This window comes from Pelophylax lessonae, assembly GCF_965119305.1.
Source record: "Pelophylax lessonae genome assembly, chromosome: 3".
Taxonomy (NCBI): Eukaryota; Metazoa; Chordata; class Amphibia; order Anura; family Ranidae; genus Pelophylax; species Pelophylax lessonae.
Genome location: NC_138770.1, coordinates 410,948,382 through 410,969,523, shown reverse-complemented (window position 1 = coordinate 410,969,523; position 21,142 = coordinate 410,948,382). Strand labels below are relative to the sequence as shown.

The 21,142-nt window shown below is 41.1% G+C and overlaps 1 protein-coding gene across 1 annotated transcript in view; it reads left to right on the top strand.

Annotated features, from left to right (window-relative positions):
- Positions 1-21,142, top strand: part of MAN1A1 (mannosidase alpha class 1A member 1) — a 357,303-nt gene that overhangs the window by 116,000 nt on the left and 220,161 nt on the right. The window lies entirely within an intron of this gene.

Sequence of the window (21,142 nt, the reverse complement as noted above, 5' to 3'; positions counted from 1 at the left end):
TATATATATATATATATATATATATATATATATATATATATATATATAATAATTTTTTTTTAATAATTAAAAATAAAAAAATATTTAGTTTTTACTTTTAAAAAATAAATTTAAATTAATAATAAATAACCACACTCCCTGTCAAAGGTAACTAACTGGGCAGGGAGATGGTAATGCATTGTGAACAATCAGGCAGTGGAAACAGTAATTACAAGTCATTACTCCCGGCCACCACAAGAGGGCGCCAGTTCCCCATTGGAAGCCTCTCATCTCAAGTAGGCCGAAAAGCCGGGGGCCTCAATTTTCGGACGGCCCGGAAGTCCGTGCAAAAATGACAGGACACATTCTGCAGGGCACACCAGGCGCCAGGTCGCTAATTCTAGTCGCAAATGCGACCTGGCGCCCGGGTTTTGTCGAGGCCTGGATTAACATAAGCGACTCCTCGTGCTGCCTGTCTGTCCAATGAGGAGAGGGAGAGCTGACAGAGCTGCCGCTCTAGTGCACATTACTGGATCAAAATGGGGCTCAGATAAGTATTTAAGGGGACTTCGGTGGGGAGCTGCATAGAGTTTTTTTGCCCCCTTTCATAGGATGCATGAATATAAAAAAACCTTGTACTTTTTTTAGAACTACTTTAATTGCAGCAAATAAAAATAGGGTCTCTTGCCTTCCCAGGTGGCAGGGTGTGTGGCTCGACAGAAACCAATCTTTTTTAGTAGGTAAACCGGCTCCTTTTTTGTAGAAGTATGTCATCCGTGCAATTAGCGATTTGTCTGGAGTTGAGCTTCGAGCCCTGACCTCATTGTGGGACAGTATTCAGTGTGAAGAATTATGACAGCTGTGTTTTAATAATTGGATAGTAATGGGCATAGGGATTATCAAAACAGATTACATCTACACAGCCTTGGGGATGTAATATACACTGGCTAGAGAATTGCATATTATGTAGAGGAAAGCTTATACGATGCTGGTTTCGTGAATGAACAAAACTCTGGTGTATTAAGATGACTTGCCCGGCTCGTAGTCTCGTGTTTTACCATAGCTTTGACACAACGGAGAGCATTTAATAACAAATATGTTATTTTGCAGTAAATTATTGTTTGTTATAATCTTGGTACTCCTGTAGCTCGTTAGGCATTGAAAGGGCACTTCTGCATAACAAGCATGTTATTAAAATATATAAATATGCCACTGCTTCCCAAACTTATCCCATTCATCATTTTCCGATGCGTCTGCAGTTTGTAATGTTCTGGATTAATTAAATTTCATGAAAACATCTTGTCAGTGTGGCTCATTAAAGTGGACAGAGCACACAAGAAAAAGAAGCATGTTATGAAAAGGTGCAGTAAGCAAAATCAGGCTGATTCTTGAGAGAGTTTAATCTACCAAATTGATATTGGAATATTGGACGGGCACACAATGTCCAGAACTTCTTGTACCATAACGGGTCAATCCTTTGAGGATTAAAATGTTTTCAATTGTAAGGGTTTTAACAGGTCAGTTTTAAATGCAGGAGAAATTGATCTGGGAAGCCTAAACAAACTATTTGAACCAATCCTACAAAGCTTTGGCCACATACCTTGTACTGGGTATGTCTCCCTTTTGCCACTAAAATATCCTAACTCTTCAATGAGAGGATGCAGCAAGACCTCTGAAGTTATGCTGTGGTATCCAGCTCCAAGCCGTCAGTAGAAGATCCTTTAAGTCCTGTAAGTTGCAAGATGGGGCCTCCATGGATCGGACTTGTTTTACCATCACATCCCACAAATGCTCAATTGGATTGAGATCTGGAGAATTTGGAGGCCAAGTAAACACCTCCAAACTCAGTCTTGTTCCTCCAACCTTTCTTGGAAAATGTTTGCCGTGTGGCAGGGCTCATTATCACTGCTATTGGAGAATACATTTTTACATGGAGTGTGCTTGGTCAGTAACCACATTTTATAGTGCTTTGAAAAAGTATTCATACCCCTTGAAATTTTCCACATTGTCATGTTCATCCAGAAAATGTTAATGTAATTTTTATTTGGATTTTATTTGATAGATCAACACAAAGTGGCACATAATTGTGAAGTGGAAGGAAAATGATATAGTTTTCAAATGTTTTACAAATATCTAAAAAGTGTGACGTGCATTTGTATTCAGCCCCCCTGAGTCAATATTTTGTAGAACCACCTTTCTCTGCAGCTACAGCTGCAAGTCTTTTACGGGGTATGTCTCCACCAGATTTGCACATCTAGAAAGTGACATTTTTGCCCATTTTTCTTTGAAAAGCTCAAGCTCTGTCAGATTGGATGGAGGGTGTTTGTGAACAGCAATTTTCAAGTCTTCTCACAGATTCTCAATTGGATTTAGGTCTGGATTTTGACTGGACCATTATAACACATGAATATGCTTTAATCTAAACCATTCTATTGCAGCTCTGGCTGTATGATTGTATGTTGTTTTTCTGCTGGAAGTTGAAGCCTGCCCCAGTCTCGTCTTCTGCAGACTCAAGCAGGTTTTATTTTAGGATTGCCCTGTATTTAATGGCTCTGTCCATCTTCCCATCAACTCTCACCAGCTTCCCTGTCCCTGCTTAAGAAAAGCATCCTAACATGATGCAACCACCATGTTTCATGGTGGGGATGGTGTGTTCTGGGTGATGTACAGTGTTCATTTCCCCACCACACATAGCGTTTTGCTTTTAGGCCAAAAAGTGCAATTGTGGTCTCATCTGACCAGAGCAATTTCTTCCACATGTTTGCTGCCCCCCCACATGGCTTCTCACAAACTGCAAATGGGACTTCTTATGGATTTCTTGCCACTCTTCCATAAAGGCCAGATTTGTATAGTGCATGATTAATTGTTGTCCTGTGGACAAATTCTCCCACCTGAGATGTGGATCTCTGCAGCTCCTCCAGGGTTACAATGGGCCTCTTGGCTGCTTCTCTGATTAATACTCTCCTTGCCGGCCTGTCAGTTTAGGTGGATGGCCATGTATTGGTAGGTTTGCAGTTTTGCCATACTCTTACCATTTTCGGATGATGGATTAAACGGAGCTCAGTAAGATGTTTTTTAAAGCTTGGGATATTTGTTTTTATAACCTAACCCTGTTTAAACATTGCCACAATTTTATCCCTGACCTGTCTGGTGTGTTTCCTAGCTTTCATGATGATGTTTGTTCTCTAAGGTTCTCTAACAAACCTTTGAGGGCTTCACATAAAAGCTGTATTTATACTGAGATTAAATTACACACAAGTGGACTCTATTTATGAATTGGGTGACTTCTGAAGGCAATTGGTTCCACTAGATTTTATTTAGGGGTATCAGAGTAAAGGGGGCTGAACACAAATGCATGCCACGCCTTTCAGAAATGTTGTTAATTTACAAAACCATTTATCTTTTTCCTGTCACTTCACAATTGTGCCACTTTGTGTTCGTCTATCAGTTAAAATCTATTTACGTTTTGGTTGTAACATAACAAAATGTGGAAAAATGTAAGGGGTATGAATAATTTTTCAAGGCACTGTAGGCAGGTGGTGCATGGTACGTGACAAGATAACATCCACCTGAATGGCAAGACCTAAGGTTTCCCAGCAGAACATTGTGCAGAGCATTACACTGCCTCCTCCCGCTTGCCTACTTGTCAGAATGCATGCTGGTGCCATCTCTTTCCCAGGTAAACCATGCAACCGGCCAACCACATGATGTAAAAGAAAATTTGATGCATTAGACCAGGCTAATTTCTTCTTTTGCCCCATTTTCCAGTTCTGATGCTCACTTGCCTGTTGTAGGCACTTTTGGCTGTGGTCATGGGTTCGCCTGGGCACCCTGACTGGATGGTGGCTACACAGCCCCATACACAATTGTTTTCAGGTGTTTTTCCAGGCTTTTTTTGCAGGTGTTTGGAGGCAGGCATTGACATCGAACAAAAACGATTGTAATGAGGCATTGAGCGTTTTGGCTCCTGAAGCAAAGATGTGAACTGGGGCCATTGAAATGAATAGTATTTTGCCTGTTGGACGTTTTGAGACTTAAGAGATGAGTGTTTTACGAGCTGAAAAACACTCAGGTTTGAACAGGGCCTGAAGCTCAAAAAAGTAGACTAGCTTCTTTTTTGGCAGATTACTAGCGTTTTTGGTCAGATGTCAGTGCCAGCCTCCAAACCTCACCTGAAAAATGCACAGAAAAAGGCCTGAAAGCAATAGGCTCAGGTGTGAATGGAGCCTAAAATTTACATTCAACTATGTAGTACAAGGGCCTGCCTGGTTGGATACAAATTGAAAGTGCTTAGGTTTGACCTCATCTTATATTGGTTTTCTAAATCTAAAGGAAAATTGTATGGCCAGCCTTATGCTACACCCCCACCTTGGGCTGTGATCTTTTGGATGGATGCTCTCTGGCCTAGTGACACAACACCCTGCAGCTTTTTATTTCAGTGACATCTGCTGGCCACTGCAGGAACGCGGTTTAGAGAGTAATCCACAAAGCTCCCGTGGGCTAAAATTAACACACTGACAGCTGTCAAGTCACAGACAGGCAGGGAGGAGGCTGAGGCCCCGACCCAGCGTTTGAGAAACACTGCTCTAGAGGATTTACTTTGCCCTATTTATTTAGTGTCTATTTTAATGGTATTTAATGGAATCTATTTACTATAATCTATAAGGCCTCATTCACAGGGGTGTACTTAATTGTACACCTGTGCACAGGTTTTCTGTGCAGGCAGTCCCATTCATAGTCATGTCAAATGGAATGCAGCAGCTGAGTGGACATGGCTGCTGATCCCAGTTTGACGTTCGTGGTGGGTGGTTGAGTGTCCCCAAAATTGCACTGTCTGCGCTCAGGAACACGCACCTACACAGATGTCAAAGTGCAAGCCGCTGTGTCCCAATTGACATGAATAGGACTGCCTGCACGGGGATGTAAAGAAGGCCTGTCATCCTTTGTGGGCAAAATGTTCCTTCACTCAGGTGTACTCTAAGGTTCAGTTCACATATATGCCAATTGGAAGTGTATTAAACCACATCCGATTCGCATTGCATGTTCACTGAACGGCTTTCAATGGAGCCAGTTCACACATATCTAGGGCGGCCGAAGTCTGTTTTGTTTTTTTTGTTTTTTTTTGTCCTGTGCGTTTTTCTGTCCAGGTCAGGTGTGATTTCCAGTAAAAATTTGCACCTGCACAAAACCGGACTGGACTCATTTCAAAATCTAAAGTGAAACCGCAGCCAGACATGCATTCACTGAGCCTTAAAGTGATAGGAAAGTCTTGTGTGTGTTTTTTGTTTTTTTTAATATTGAACATGTTCTGCTTACTGGCTCTGTGTAGTTGGTTTTGCACAGAGTGGCCCTTGTCCTCCTCTTCTCGGGTCCCTCTTCTGTGATCAGGTCCCTCTTGTTCAGTGCCCCCACAGCAAGCAGCTTGCTATGGGAGCACACGAGTGATACCTCCCTGTGCCTCCCTGTGACCCAACCCTGCTCCCTCTTTCTCCTGACTGGCTGGCTGACTTTGAAAGCAACGGGAGCCGATTGCGCCTCACTGCTGTCTCAGCCAATTTGGAAGGGAGTCCCGGGCAGCTGAGAAACTCTTGCAACATCGCTGAATAAAGATGAGCTCAGGTAAGTATTGGGGGGCTGGGGTATAGAATGCAATAAGATTTAAAATAATTTGCCGTTACAACCCCATTTAAAATGGTTCTAAAATCTTACGTTTTTTTTTTTTCTCGTTTTTCTGTGCAATAAAGTACAACCAAAGGCAAAACTTTTTTTTTTTTTTCTTTAGTTTTGGATAGAGTTGAGAGGGATTAGACCACCTGTCAGTTCTTATTGCTGTCTGTGCCCCTGTTATCATTGAAAGTGAAAGTAAATCTCACATTTTGGGTTGTCCCCAGAAGAGTAGGAGAGGGGAAATCTTCCAATGTGGGCACTAGTTCCCCAAGGAGTTCTCTTTGTGGGGATTTCCTCTCACTTCCTGTTTGCTTATGGGACAAGAGGTGAAGGTAAATCTCCACAATGGGACACAGATGGTGAAAAAAAAAAAATCTAACGGCTTATAACCAGTGTTCATTTTGGCAGCAAATTTTTACTTAGTTTTAGTCTTAGTATTTTGACTAAAATGCCATTTTAGTTTGTCTCCTTTTTGTCATCTGCAATTGTTTGTTTTAGTTGACTAAAATCTCCAGTACATTTTTGTCGAAAATCGAATGGGTTTAGTTAATTTGTGATGCATTTTTTTTAAGCATTTCTCTACATTTCCAAACTCATATACTCCTGGGGTAAAAAAAATATCTAAAGTTCATTTATGGTATTAAGGTTTGAACAAACTCACAGGCTTAGATTTAGCTGCTCTGGGTGGTCCAAGGAGGCCTGTAATGCACACAGTGCTCTGAACAGGGGTCTGAGGAAGCCAGTAATGCTGCACAGTGCTCTGGATGCTGGTCTGAGGAGAGGTCTGTAATGCTGCACAGTGCTCTGGATGATGGTCTGAGGAGAGGCCTGTAATGCTGCACAGTGCTCTGGATGATGGTCTGAGGAGAGGCCTGTAATGCTGCACAGTGTTCTGGACGGTGCTCTGCGGAGGTCTGTAATGCTGCACAGTACTCTGCGGAGGTCTGTAATGCTGCACAGTGCTCTGGATGGTGGTCTGAGGGGAGGCATGTAATGCATCGTGCTCTGGAATGGTGGTCTGAGGGGAGGCATGTAATGCATCGTGCTCTGGAATGGTGGTCTGAGGGGAGGCATGTAATGCATCGTGCTCTGGAATGGTGGTCTGACTTCGAGAGGCCTGTAATGCTGCCCAGTGCTGGATGGTGGTCTAAGGGATGGCCTGTAATGCAAAATGCTTTGGATGCCAGTGGTCAAGAGGCATGTAATGCACACAGTGAGTACACACTCGCAGCACTCTCTGCGCTGGACATCGCCATCAGGAGTGGGACTCTTGTCACAATGCCTGTAAAGCATGATGTTGATCTGGATGGTCATCTGAGGACTGTAATGCTGGCTGCACAATCTTAACTGCCGCAAAGTGAAGCATGCTACGGACTCCAGACATTTGCTGGGAGCGGAGGCAGGCAGAGCTCCACGGAAACTGGAAGTTCATGAGGGTAAATGTCCCTCCTTCACATTTTTGTTTCCCTTCTGAAGAACCCTGATGAAGTCACATGTGGAGTGATGCAACACGTCGGGAAGAGTTTGCGTGATGTGTCTCGGCTGGACCAGGAGTGCGCTTGTAAAACTTATCGGTCGGATCTTGAGCAGACGATTGTGATTGTATATGTGAGTGATGCTCACATATACAAATTGTTAGTTTTTACACGATGGGAGATATTTTTGTTAGTTTATGGTGATACCTGGGAGCAAAAGAGGAGATGAATTTTGAAGGAGACCGTACACGGATGGATCAGCTTTGTTGACTGCACCTGGGAGAGCGGTGTTGACAGGTTTGAGTGATCTGATATGAGATCCCGTTCTTGAGGTGAGCTGCCATCCACACATTAGGAATCACTGCATGCGGTGGAGAGTGATAATCACAGGATTTTATAAGGAAGAAAAAAAAATCACTGTTTCTAAGAAAGATTTTACTATATGCACGGAAAATATTTGTATTTCTTTTTTTTTGGGACTTCTGATACTTTCAAACACTGTTTCACCTTGATTACTTTAATAAGGAGCACGTGATCTCCTATATGCACATATTTGTGTACTATGTAAATTGTTTTTACAGGTATTGACACACATTTTTCTAATTGATGTGCACTTGCAAGGATTATGTTTTTTGTTTGCTATTTTTTGTGGAATTTATGGTACACATTGAGGTTTATTTTCAGCAAAAGCGCTTTTCTTTATATTTCACTTGTTATAATGTGGGGACACATTTATTTGATATAAGCAGCTGCTGAGTGTATATTTTCTTCAATTTTATGGTCGCACATAGGAACTCCCTCACTTTTATTAAACGAAAATTGAGTTGATTTTTGTCAATGGACAAAAATATGGTCTACTTTTCGTTTTTCGTCACTGTATAAAGGCCGCTGACAAATTGTTAACAAATGTTTTTGTCAATGAAATTAACACTGGTTATAAAAAAAGCTATTCTCTGTAGTTCTTCCTTCTGTACTGCAGGATCCCCCCAGCCCCACCCACCTTATACTTGGGCAAGGCTAATCCCAATCCAGTGATATGCACAAGAGCAGTGGCTCTCTCCCCCTCACTGGGTAGATTGATAGCAGCGGAAGCCATTGTCAATCAAATGCTGTGACAAAGCAGCATGGGGCTGGGCTGAGCCTTGTGGTCTGTCAAGACGCAGACAGGGCAGCTTGAGAGCGGGCACACAGGAATGCCACCCATAGCAAGTGGCACATGCCAAAGAGGAGGAGTCAAGAGCTCCGGAAGGGGGGATTGGGGCTGCTAAGTAAGGTATAAGCAGGCAAGTGGAACATGTTTAAAAAAAAAAACAAAGGTTTGATCTCACTTTAACTAGTTTAAGACCGGAAGAATTTGCCCCTTAATGACCAAGCCCTATTTTTTGATTCGGCACTGCGTTACTTAACGGACAATTGCGCAGTCGTGCGACGCTGTACCCAAATAAAATTGAAGTCCTTTTTTTCTTGGTGGTATTTGATCACCTGTGCGATTTTTGTGGTACACATTGAGGTTTATTTTCAGCAGAAGTGCTGCATCTTTACTTTATAGTTATTTCACTTGTTATGTGGGGACACTTTTATTTGATATAAGCAGCTGCTGAGTGCGCTATAAACAAAAAAAGAGCGACAATTTTGAAAAAAAAATCTAGATTTTTTTTTTTTTAACATTTTAGTCTTATTTGTTTTCTGCTACATACTTTTGGTAAAAAAAAAATCACAGTAAGCGTATTTTGATTGGTTTGCGCAAAAGTTATGGCGTCTACTATGGGAAAGATTTGTCATTTATGTCATTTTTTTATTTTTTGTTTTTTTTTTGGCGGGACTGCGACATTGCGGCGGACAGATTGGACCCCTAACTGACATTTTTGACACTGTAATCAGTGCTAAAAATATGCCCTGTTACTGTAATGACACTGGCAGGGAAGGGATTAACCCTATGGGTGATCAATGGGTTAAATGTGAGCCTAGGGGAGTGATTCTGTTGGGGGGCGTGGCTTGTGAAATGACCATAGAGACATGTGATCCTATATAGAAGGATCACATGAGCTCTGTGATCATTCCAGGGAGAACAGTCGGCTGTGTTTATAACAGCTGACCGTTCTCTCTCAGAGGGGAACGATCGCGGGTGTCGGGCGGCAATCGGAGCCGCCTGACCCGTGCATTGGCTTATCCGCTGCTGAGTGGGGGCGGGAGCGCCGCCCCCTAGCTTCCCGCACGTAACCGATGTAGGTCTATGTCGGTTTGCGCAGGAGAGCCACCCTGCAGCAGTAATAGGGTGGCAGGTGGTTGGTAAGTGGTTAAGTATGCCCTTATGAATGAAGCCCTAGAGGCCACATCTGTGAATCTCTTGTTTTGATTGTCAGTGGTCTTGTCCAGTAGTGTTTCTTTTGTTTTTTTTTGTGTTTTTGTTTTACAGTGTGTTAGCTCTAATTTTGAATTGTGTGTACAGCCAAGTTGGCTCCTGCTACATTGAGTTAAAAAGTGCTTTAACTTGTATCCTGTAACTGTAGAAATGTTGCCTGCAATGGATGCCTTCCAATATACTAATGTTATTACTGCCGTCAAGAAGAGAAGAGTAGAGTAATAATGTGGAACAAATGCTTCAAGCACGCTGTCAGAAATGTGATGAAGTATATTGAGAAACATGAACAACTAATAAAACAAGAAAAGTTTCTGCTCTTTCCTAGGAGGAAGCCTTTTTTTTTTTAAGGATAGCCCATTTACGATATACTTCTAGCCAAAACATTCCAGCTAATTGTAATTCTAGCTCCTATGCCCCACAGCCATTGCTGGTACACTTTTGTAATACACACCATCTCAACAAACCCACCTGAAAACCAGATAATTACAAGCTGAAGTATCTGGGGCGTTACAAGTCAGCAGCAGAAAACAAAACCGCTATGACACGTTGACTTTTGCAGAGAACAGTGTTTTTTCACACAGTTGGTTTTATGATTTTTCATGATTCACCTCCTGTTTCTCTTCACTTTCTTGAGATGTGAACATGTTTCACTTCTGAATAGGAGTATTGTTTGTTACTAGACTGTGCACATAAATTGTATAACCCATAGCATGCATTTAACACTCTTGTAGATTTTGGACAATTGGAAAGCAGCAAAAGGGCACCTTCAAGCATCGCATTGGTGTTTTTATTTTTTATTTCATTTGATTTATCCTGAACATACATTACAGCAACATGTTGTGCTGCTTTTAAATGCAGCATGTTTCATTATCACCCAGCCCACACTAACACAGGGTATTGATATGAACTGGACCCTGTTGGAAACAATGGAAATCAGCTTGTTATTGTATTGGGTTAGCATTGCAGCAAAATACACAAGGTGTTATAGGCCCGAAGAAGATACCCATTGTAAAACATTAAACTGTTTTTTACCCTGACCATGTTTTTTACTTTGCGAAGCCTAAGGGAGCAAGACACCCTGACAGAAAATAAGGTGGTTTTTAGTTGTGCATTTGTTACAATGCATTTTGGATAAAAAGGGTTAAAATTTGAATCCATTTTGCACTTGGCTAAAAGCAGCCAGAAGCATACCTCAAGGTTTGCTGAATTTGATGGACTATAGACCATGGTCTGCAAACTATGGCCTGCAGGCCACACCTGGCCCCCTACAAGATTTTACATGGCCCACAGCTAGGGTCAGTGGGAAATCCTCAGTGTGGCGCTGATTGAAGAATCGTAGCAGCAGAGACTGCCAATGGTGTCTGCATCTGTCTGATGTAAGAGGGGACTCCAACGGGGACTGTGAGGGGGATTTTTTTTTTTTTTTTTGGCCCATGATTATTTGCAAAATCTACAATGTAGCCCTTGTACTGAAAACAAAAATTAAATATATATATATATATATATATAAACACTAATATAATACACAACCAGAGCCCTGCCTTCCAGGTTCAATGTTTATCAAAATTACAAAACCTTGAATGTGTGGATGGAGTCAGGAATTTTTTTTTTTCCTTCCGTTCAGCCCTCTGGATGAAAAAAAAAAAAAGGATCTATGGCCAGCTTTAGGCTGCACAGGCCCATTTTATAAAACTTATTCTAAATCTTTTTTTTTTTTTTTTTTTTTTTTTTTTCTCTTTACAATACATAAACAAATTTTAAAGAATACAAGGTGCAATCGGATATACATATAGAAACTTTAATATCGATGACTTGCAAGTCCTAGGCAGCCATACATTGAATAGAGAAACCGTAAGAAATGTCAAATGTTTAGCATTAAAGAGTACATTAATTATAAAACAACAGAAAAACAATGTGGATTACAGGAAATTGGATCCATAGGCCTAAACCATAAAAACGGGCACTAGTGAATAAGATATCAGTATTCACTATGCAAAAATCTGAGTACATAAGGAAAAAGCACCCCTACGGAAGAGCATAGATAAATGGAAGGAAATTAGATGGGGCTGGGGGGAGAGAAAACCAAAGTAAAAAAGGACACCAGGAGCACCCCAACTGGAAACCCATTTTCTCAGCTTTTATAGTGATGTATATTTGGCTGTTGGTATAGAAAGATGAGCATATTGAATCCACAGGGTCCATATTTTGAGGAATATCTCAGAGCTTATCATTAGTGAGAGAGTCTAGGCAGCAGACTTCTGTAAAGGGTATGAACTGTTTCCAAGCTTTCGCTATTATTTGTCAATAATACGTAGGTAGTAGGGCTGAACGATATTCATATTGCCTAAGACACGATATTTACCATTAGGCAGGACTCAGTGCTGGCAGCCGTCCCACACGTTCAGCGTTGAGCAGCGCGCCGTGAGCAGCTGCACAGCTAACCAATCACGCGTGCCTGCACACCTGATTGGTTCCCTGTGCCGCTACTCACGTGATTGGTTCGCTGTGCCGCGCTCACCGCTCGGTCAAGAGAACTAGCTCCAGGGCGCCAGAGGGAACGTGTGGGACAGATGTTATGTCGGGCTGTGTTTTTCTACCTCCTACCACAACTGCGAGTCCTGACTCTGCCTAATCCGTCTTCTGCATTCCACCCAGAGAAATCTTGCGATATATATAGTTGAAAATGAAATATCGCAATGTTCTTTTTTTTCCCAATATCGTGCAGCCTAGTAGGTAGCCAACTTGAACTGAGATTTGGTGAGGCCTGGAGGTTGCAGGTGTAACAGGACATATTGCGCATCTCTTGCGAAGGGGCAGGTTAGTAATGACTGTAAAAGTTTAAGGTCTTTTGTCCAGAACCCGGGAAAGCATAGGGTATGACCACTATATGTGAAGGACATCTCCCGTGCAGAGCAATCTCTGAAACAAATGCCATGAGTGGATGGGTGAAGATGTGCCAAACGGGGCGGGACCAGGTACCACCTTGTAACAGTTTTAAAGGCCAATTTAGGTGTGGGGATATTAATGGAACAGGAAGTCAGCGTGATCCAAATTTGTGACCAGCTTCCCCTATCCTTAGAGCTTTAAAGGTAATTTTTCCCAACTGGAGACGTAAGTGTGGTTATTAGAATTTTGGAGGCTATATTTAACTGTGAGTAGAGAGTAGATATAAGTTTGGGGGAGAGAGGCGTCCAATAACATATGTGTTTAAACAATGACTGTTGAGTTGTGAGGTCTCTATCAGCGAGCACTGAAGTTAGCCTAGATTTGTAGAAATCTGAAATGTTCAGTGTAGGAGCTTTATATTTCTTACTGCCCAACTGTAGATGGAACAACCAGTGAGGAACGAGTGAACGTAGTTAAATTTGTGGGAGACCCACCAATGGAAGACATTTTTGGGGTCTTCAGTCCTGGAGGAAACAGCGGATTGTCCAAATGGGGAAGGAGTGGCAAATGTGGAGAGGTTAGACCACTAGAATATTTGTTGGAGTCCCATACTCGGAGTGAATGGGACATTAGGGGGCTAATGGATACAGGAGTGCGTGGGGTGAGACCAGAGAACAAAGTGTTTCTAAGGTGACCTATATGGGGGCTTGCTGCGTAGTAGAAAGAGGTAATGGAAGCGATTTGAGCTGCTACAAAATACTTAGAAAAATTTGGGACCCCCAAGCCGCCTTGTTTCTTGAGTATGAGCATAGTGTGTTTTGAAACCTGAGGTTTTTTGATGGTCCAAATAAATCTCAAGACATAGTTCTTAAATGTTTTGGAAGTATTGGATGGTACAGGGACAGGAAGAGTGTGAAATACTGTATTTTCCGGCGTATAAGACAACTGGGCGTATAAGACGACCCCCCTAATTTTCAAGTTAAAACATAGGTTTTGGGCTATACTCGCCGTATAATACTACCCCCCTTCCGAAGCAAGGCAACACCATTGAAAAACATCAGATTTCTCATAGCTCTCCAAGGTACCCCTAGTACTGTAATACATGTAATCTCTCATAATATCTCCAAGGTACCCTAAGTATAAGTATTACCAGTGGATGTAATCTCAAGACGCTGGCTGTGTGGGAATCCTGTACCGGTATACCGTATGTACCGTAGCTTCGGCTACATGCAGTATACCGCACTGAGCCAATCACAGTGAGCGATGTATTCTATTATTGAATGCAAAGCCTGCTCGAATTGGCAGAGTCAGAGGTGGGCTGATGTCACTCCTCCAATCCGAGCAGGCTTTGCATTCAATAATAGAATACATCGCTCTCCCTGATTGGCTCAGTGCGGTACACTGTATGTAAGCTACAGTACATACGGTATACCGGTACAGGATTCCCACACAGCCAGCGTCTTGAGAGATTACATCTACCAGTAATACTTATACTTAGGTTACCTTGGAGATATTATACTCGGCGTATAAGACGACCCCCCATTTTTGGGGGATTTTTTTGAGGTTCAAAAGTAGTCTTATACGCCAAAAAATACAGTAAGTATAAAAGCTTTGGGAGGATTGTCATTTTTATGACATTGATTCTGCCTGTCTATGAAAGATGGTGGTGAGACCATGACACAACAGAGCTTTAAGGGAGCGGAAGGTTGGAATGTAGTTGGCTTCGTAGAGTGTAGTAAGATTTGGTGAGGTGGATTCCGAAGTAGTTGAGGTAAGCGCTAGGCCATGCAAAATTATAGTTTTGTTTTAATAAGGTAATCTCGGCCTCAGGAAGAGATATGTTAAGTGCTAAAGATTTATCTTCGTTCACCACCAGGCCGGGACAGTAGAAAATCAGGTAAGGGTGGAGAGACACTTTTTTTTTTCTTTCAATTGAATGCAATTATAAGAAAATGGTTATAAGCAGAAACCTTAAACTTGTAGGAATTTAATGTTAAAGGACAAGTCTTGCAACATCCATAGATGAGGCTGCTGTTGCCTATTTATCCCACTGCTCCTTGACCATCTTCAGGGATGGAAAAAAATAGAGGATATGTGAGAATACCTTTTAAAAAATGTTGCCTTGTCTCTTTGTATTGATAAAACGACTTCATTATATTTTAGATAGTTTTCAAAATCCATACATCTGCAACTAATGTATACAATAAATGAATGCAAAGAGTAAATCTGTGAGGTGTTTTCGGCACAGACGGCCCTCAGTGGAGACAATCTCTTTTAAGACCCTTGCGTTTAGTTTATTTTATCTATGTTTGAAAGCCTGATGAATTTTCATGTATTTTCCAACAAATACTATGTTTCCCCTGTGTGTACTTTCATGTCGTCTGACTCATCACTTTTCTTCATAAAATGTTGTTATATGTACATTACACCAAGTTGAACTTTATAACTATTCTTTAGAGTTTATTATGAAGGAGAAACTAGAATCTGTTGTATTACATCTGTAAGCTTTACAGTTACACTAAAAGTCAAGTGCAGTCAAAACTGATATATTTGCCCCAGTCCTCCCAGTTTCCATGAGCTTGTCACAGTATTCATAAAAATCCTGGAATTTACCTTAAGAAAATGCCTTAAAATTCTGCAGTCAGCTGCTTTTTACTTTCAGCAATAACTGAGCTGACAATGTCAATGCATGAAGAGATGGGCATGTGGGATGTAATTTTTATCAGAATAAAGGGTTAGGCAGGCCATAGACTATGCAATTTTCTTTCCTTCGTCTACCAGGTGAAAGGAAACAAAATTGCTTGATTCCTCCATCAGCACAGTCAGGATAGACAGAGGAAAATCTTTCCCACAATGCTATTGTGTTCCTCCGACATGAGGAATCCAATGTTTAGTGTTTCTGGCTATAGCCAGTCGCACTAATCGCTTGGGAAAAACCCGGCAGGCTGGTTGTTCGTAAGTCGATCCATTGGCTTGTGTACAACCATGGTGCTCATACATGGATCGAAACACATCATGTCCCTGTTGAACCGGCCAAATGTGGATCTATGTATAGCCAGCTTTAGTTCACCTTTACTAAAAAAACTGCCTATGCAGTTAAGGGGTGTGTGTAGATAAAATTACACAAAGCAATTCTGACAAGTTGAATAATGCCCTTGCTATAGATGTAGGCCATTTGTATACTTCCCAAAGCCTGACTGGAATGTTCCCAGGATGTTCCAAGGACGCTGCTAAGTGGGGCTTAGTCTTTACGGCTAACTACCTCCATCACAGGAGTGAGCTTTTTCTCTGATTAAAACCCCATCACATGCTCTCCCTCATTGCCCTGATGCAGAAGCTCTGAGCTCAGCACTTGCTTCTCTGATGGTGGAGGTGAACAGTAGCGACCAAGCTTCACTTAGCAACGTCTTGCGAGTATTCCATTCAGGTTTCATGAGGTACATAAATTCCCTTGCTGTAGGAATAGGCCATTTATGTACATCACCTTATCGTACCTATAGCAAAACATTATTCAACTTGTCTGAGCTGCACAGTTTATTTTTATCTACAAACACTCCCTACCTGCATAGGCAGTTTTTTCATAAAGGAATAAAACCCCTTAAATTCCACAAGCCTCTGAAGTGATCAGAGAGCATGATCACTGGAGTTGGAGGCTAGAAGATTCTTTATTTTCAAAGAAAACAAATCTATACTGTTAGCTCTCCGGGTTTGCATGTATTCACTCCACAATGCTAAAAGGGGACTAAAATGCTTCTGGAGGGTCAGTTATATCTGTTTGGGATGACTGTGTGGATCAAGACCATTTTATGGGCTTCGTCTATAGTGCGTTGGTGTTTGTCTGAAGGTTTATTTGTATTCAGAGGCTTTTTCTGGGAAGGGTTATGTGTGTATTGTGGAAGCAAATTTGGGTAGTGTACTGTGAAGCCATGTCTGAGTCGTCCTAACCAGGGGTGTCCAAACTTTTGACCTTTTTGAGCCACATTGGAAGAAGAGGAATTATCTTGGGCAGATCACAAATGGAACAGTCACTGATAGGTCCATTATTATATATAATTTTCTAATTAATAGTTTTTTTTTGTTTATTACAAAATCAAAAAAGGGCAACCTAAAACTTGTGCAGTATTTGACACTGTTTTTGATAACCCATCAATATCTGGTTCCATGGATGTAGAAATTTTCAATGAATTTTCAAGGTGCTCCTCAAATATTTTGGTTCTAATTTTGCCTTCCACATGCTTCATCCTTCACAATAGTTGTTCACAAATATAGGTGCTGCTGAAAACTAATGACCTGAATAGGGCGTTCTTGTAAAGAGTGGGATATTTTTCTTTGGCAAGATAAATCTTCTAAAAGTCCAGTAAACAGACACTATCAATTTGTTATTCTAAGGTCACATGTATTTGCTAAGTGTAAATGTATTTTTTGTTTTACTATTCCCCAAAAATCAACATTTTTAAGCTTTATGATTTTGTGTTGGGCCACACCAGTAGCCATCTTTGGTTGCCGGTTAGACACCTTTGCTCTAAATCTTGGGAAATAATTATCATGCACAATTAAGAAGTGGTCGCTGTCAGCAGGCATTTTTAAATCTAAGCTCTAATCTTGCAGTCAATTTGTCTCACTGCCCCAGTTTAACATTGCCCTGCTGGGTTCCAGAACTACCCCTCCACCCACCCCACGTTTTACCAAATAAAATACAAATATTTATACACTTTTAGTGCCCACAAAGTGCATTGGACTGTCAAACTAATATCCATAGTTTATCAGTATGTAAGTGAAATATGAACATCCAGATAAAATGAACCTGCTCTGAGCATAAAACTACTAAAACGTGAATCCTGGTTTGTCTGTGAACTTTGTGTGTCTTATATTTGATGGTTTTGGAGAGGAGCACGGTGCAGTGACCAAATCTAACTGAAGTATTTGGAGTTTTAGCAATTGGCAAGCCAAATTCAGCCCACACTGGAAAGCATATATGGGGTTTTGAGTTGTCTATTATATAATCCTTTAATCCTTTTCCGTGCTGAAAATAATCACTTGTTTCCTTGGTGCATTGTAAGGGTAATGCACATGAATACAGTTCATATTCAAGGAGCTTACTGTACCCATACATGTTAGGATCTTCTCTGCAACCAAGGTTAAGTGAACACTTTACTGTGAAAGAGTATGAAGGGTAATGTTAATCTCTACATCCAGGCACTTGTCAATGTAATTGATGATTATTAAAGTCATATAAATGTGCTCATGGCTTTATCCCTTTAGATTACAGCCAAAGGGCTACTTCTGCTTAAAAATCAATATGCAGGCTGAATATTTATTTGGCATGCATGTTCATAGTATCGCTTTTCCTGCTTTAATTGTTTTAATTGTCTGAAATACCATTTCCTATGCTAGTTTGATAGAGCTTTGATTTGTTGATTTACCAGCTTTAATCTTTAGACCAAAGGTAATGACAACTCAATTGCCAACAAAAAAACCTTGTGGTAATGCATTGTAAATGCTCATTATTATGTTGCTGGCTACAGCGTGTAATGAGCAAAGAAGGCAACATACCACATAAGGGCTGTACAGAATATTTAAGCCGATAGTAGAGTGCAACCCTAAAGAGGGACTTAACCCAAGAAAACCAAATTAAAGGTCAACAGCTACAAATGCAGTTACTGACTTTTATTGCATTTACCAGTCCAGGAAACCAGTGCTGTCCTTACCTGGGCCGGTTCTACAATGGTTTTTGGTAATCCAGCTGTGACTTTCTAGTGCTTGGCAGCCAGTTTACCACTGTGCATGTGCGAGTAGCATGACACTTAATGGACACTTAACCCCCTGGGACCTGTGACGTTTTACTTTGATGTGGAGCAGGTACCTGTCAGAAATGGGTACCCACTCCAAAAAAAAAAAGTCTAATAGCAATAGAGAAGGAGGAAGAAAAGCAAGCTTCCACTTTAACGCAAAGACATTCTAAACCTTTATAATCTCAATCTCAAACAATGCAGAGCTTATTTACAATGTTTATATAAAAGAACATCTGGGTAGCAGTGACCATAATATGATTTCATTTAATGTTAGCTTTAAGCAAAAAACGCATACAGGAAATACAAAAACACTTAACTTTAAGAGAGCTAATTTTCTAAGGATGAGGGCTGCTCTCCAGGATTTAGACTGGAAGGGAATATTGGCATCGATGAGCACAGAACCGAAATGGGAATTTTTCAAAAATACTTTATGCAAAGTATATTCCCATGGGTACTAAGTTTTTAAAAGGCTAAAAATAAAACCTATGTTGCTCACAGCAAAAGTTAAAAAAGCTATAGATAAAAAGAAAAGAGCTTTTAAAAAATATAAAAATGAAGGAACACTATCATTGTTTAGTTGTTACAAAGAATATAACCGAATATGTAAAAAGGAAATCGGGGACACAAAGTCAAAATGAACGACAGATTGCAAAAAGTAGTAGGACAAACCCCAAAAAATTCTTCAAATATATTAACAGTAAAAAGGTTAGATCTGAGCATGTAGGCCCTTTAAAAAATAGCCAGGAGTGGGTGACTGGGGACAAAGAGAAGGCAAATTTTATTAAATACTTTCTTCAGCTCTGTATATACAAAGGAGCATGGGGGAGCTCATGACTGTGAGGACGGTCATGACACAGCCCCAAATGATCCACAATGGCTCAAAAGTGATATGGTCCAGAAATATTTAGACTGAATAAGGGTGGATAAAGCGCCTGGACCGGATGGCATCCACCCACGCATCCTAAAATAGTGCTGTAATTTCTAAGCTTTGTTTCTAATTTTTAGTGACTCATTAAGGACTGGAATAGTACCACTGGATTGGCGTAGGGCTAATGTGGTGCCAATATTTAAAAAGGGATCAAAGTCTTTGCCAAGTAACTATAGACCTGTTCGTTTAACTTCTATAGTCGGGAAGATATTGGAGAGTTTAATAAAAGACCACATAGATGAGTTCTTGCTGGAAAAAAAACTTTTAAGCAACAGACCGCATGGATTTATGAGACAGAAGTTGTCAAACAAACCGGATTTCTTTTTGAGAAGATAAACATGATCAACATGTATAAATACATAAGGGGTCCATATAGTGAACTTGGGTTTGAGTTGTTCACTTTAAGGTCAACACAGAGGACAAGGGGGCACTCTTTACGTCTAGAGGAAAACAGATTTCGTCTCCAAATACGGAAAGGTTTCTTCACCATAAGAGCTGTAAAAATGTGAAATAGACTCCCTCCAGTGGTGGTTCTGGCTAGCTCACTAGATAGCTTTAAAAAAGGCCTGTATTCTTTCCTAGTTCTACATAATATGAATGGGTACTAAAAATTTTTTTTATGCAAAGTTGATCCAGGGAATATCTGATTGCCTCTCGGGGGATCAGGAAGGAATTTTTTTCCCCTGCTGTAGCAAATTGGATCATGCTTAGCTGGGGTTTATTTTCGCCTTCCTCTGGATCAACAGCAGGTATAGGATTGTGTATATGGGATTGTATGGTAGGGTTTTCAATACGGTTTTTTTTTTTTTTTTTTTTTTTTATGGTTGAACCTGATGGACTTGTCTTTTTTCAACCTGACTATATTCATGGTGGTGTTTAAAACAAAAGGCAGCACTTCAGATTAAAATAAGAACATCAGATGACTAAAGCCAGAATCTTCCACCATGGTGTCTACCTGAGTGTGAACACGATCCTCCACCATCATCGGTAAACACACTGACTCTTACTGCATAATGTAGACCATTATTCCCACAATGGTCAAATGCAAATTGAGTGATTCAAGAGGATCACACAGCCTCTAATCTGGATGAGAGAGGAGGATGATGAGCACTATAGCTGATAAACAGAAAAGTTGGAACAATAAATGTAAGCAAAAGTCAGTGAGACAATGTTTGAATTAAAATAAAGTTCAAATGCAGTTTAAAAGTCAAAAACGTGAAGTAGAAGATGCTGGTGCAGGATCGCACTGGGCACACAGTCTCAAGCCAGGTTGCAGAGTATGAAGCAGCTCTGTATGAAGTAGACAAGAAGTAGGGGGAGGGAAGAGCGGCGTCAATCTCGATGCAGCAAGTTTATGAAAGCCAATTTATTGTAATAAGGCACTTGCATCGGTGCTGTAATGCGAGCATGAAGACCACGGGGCACACTGTGGTGATGAAGTCATGGCGGCAAGCAGATCTCCTGTGTCTCGCAGCACTCTGGCCGTTCCGGTGGAGTCCAGGACTCCAGGTGCAGAGAGGAGAAAAGGAAGCGCTGACGAAGGACTTGCGTGGCAGCAGGGGAGTGTCTTATTACAATAAATTGGCTTTCATAAACTCGCTGCACTGAGATTGGTGCTGCACTCCCCCCCCCCCCCCCCCCCGTCTGGATGAATCTTTGTAGCCAAAACTGCTCATCAACATCCAAGATGGGGCACATAGGAATCAGGAGAAATCCGTAGAAGAGTCTCATAGTATAGTAGATTGGGTTAAAATGTATTGAAAAGTAGAAATACCCACCAATTGACTGACAAAATATCGCCTGTAGTGTAGTAAAAATGTTATGGTGCTTCATCCAACAAAATGACCAACCTCCGGATATGACAACGTGTGCGCAGGACTGACACCTCCCAAGGCATTTCATCATGTAGACATCGTCAGGGGCGTTATTTTTATGAAACTCATGGAGTTGCTGGTTTGCATGCACATTCTATAGTATTGTAATTTGTGAGGTGGGACTTTAATGGATCAGACTTGTTTTTCCAGTGCATCCCTCAGATGCTCAGTTAGATTGA